Here is a 1,423-nt window from a genome sequence, read left to right on the forward strand (position 1 = left end):
CATAAGTTCCTCTGCAACTCATACCTGCAGTATTGCTGGGCGTCAAACCAGCTTCTCTTTTCCATCGTTTCAACCATAATACAGACATGATCACTGATTAACTGAAATGGTGGAAAACATATCGTGGGCGTTGACGAGGCAGGAACTTCAAATGTTGGAGCACCTAAAAAGGGAGACAAAACTGACTGTTTGATTCCATGTACATGCTAGTAGGAATATGGTTTCGGGCAGTCCAGCAACGTGCAACTCACGGAAATTACGATTCCGACCCTTTTGGCGAGAGTCCCGTTCAGGGCTGCCCTCCAGGCCCCCTCCCTCACCTGCGACAGTTAGCCACACCGTCTTGACCATGGGCGTCCGTGCAGACACCTGGCAGCCGTAGGCACCGGAATCCTCGGGCCGTACGTCCCGGATCCTCAGCTGCCACACGTTCGAGTCCTCGACGGAGGGAGTGAAGCGATCGTCAACCGTCATGGTGAAGAGGCCGGCCGTCAGGTATCGGTCCTCGTTGCGGATCCATGACACCTGCGACCAAGGCATGTAAGGTACTCCTTGCACGGACCAACCAGAAGGCAGACGCTATCTTTGTTCAGTACTCACAGGGTTTTCCTTCTTCCATAACAATATATTGTATGTTTTTTCATAAAGATACACAATATTTTAATGGGTTCACCTTACACCTTAAGATCGTATATAACATACTAATTTTGACAATATTTACACCAAAGCAACACATTATTGAGTCATCTGCACTCTTCTCAACGCACAACGTGTGCACAACGCACAGTTATATTTTGCTATCTGACTTCTTATTCTTCAAGACAATTAACTACTAAGAAAAAAGGCCTGATGCTCCGTCTGCTGCTGAAGCCTTGTCAGTAAAAGAAAATGAATTTTGCCCTGGGAATCTACTTTCGCTTTATTACAAGATTACAAGAATTTACAAAGACTACAAATTAATAAGATGTAATCTAGAGTACGTACCGTGCCTTGTCCAAGATTAAGGACTCGGCAGCTGAGAACAGCCGTCGAACCGGCTTCGGCTGTTATGTTATCCGTAAATTCCATGCTAATTGTTGGCTCTGTGTGATGGATGATCGATTAGTTGACAGATTTAAAAGGAAATGATTCCATCTCTAGCCTCTGTCAGTATAAAACAATATTTGAGTGAGTGGAACCGATCCAGCTTGACGAAATGGAGCTCACCGACGACCACCAGCCGGTAGCGGGTCGAGCTCGAGGCTGACTCAGACTTGTAGCACGTGTAGTCGCCGGCGTCCGCCTGAGTGACGCGAGCGAGCCGCAGCCTCCAGGCGCCCGTCGTGCGGCGCTGCTCGATCGAAAAGCGGGAGTCGACGACGAACACGTCATTTCCCACTGACAGTAACTGGTCATCACGTTCGCGGACCCAGGACATCTGTTC

This window comes from Penaeus monodon, chromosome 29, assembly GCF_015228065.2.
Source record: "Penaeus monodon isolate SGIC_2016 chromosome 29, NSTDA_Pmon_1, whole genome shotgun sequence".
In the NCBI taxonomy this organism is placed as follows: domain Eukaryota; kingdom Metazoa; phylum Arthropoda; class Malacostraca; order Decapoda; family Penaeidae; genus Penaeus; species Penaeus monodon.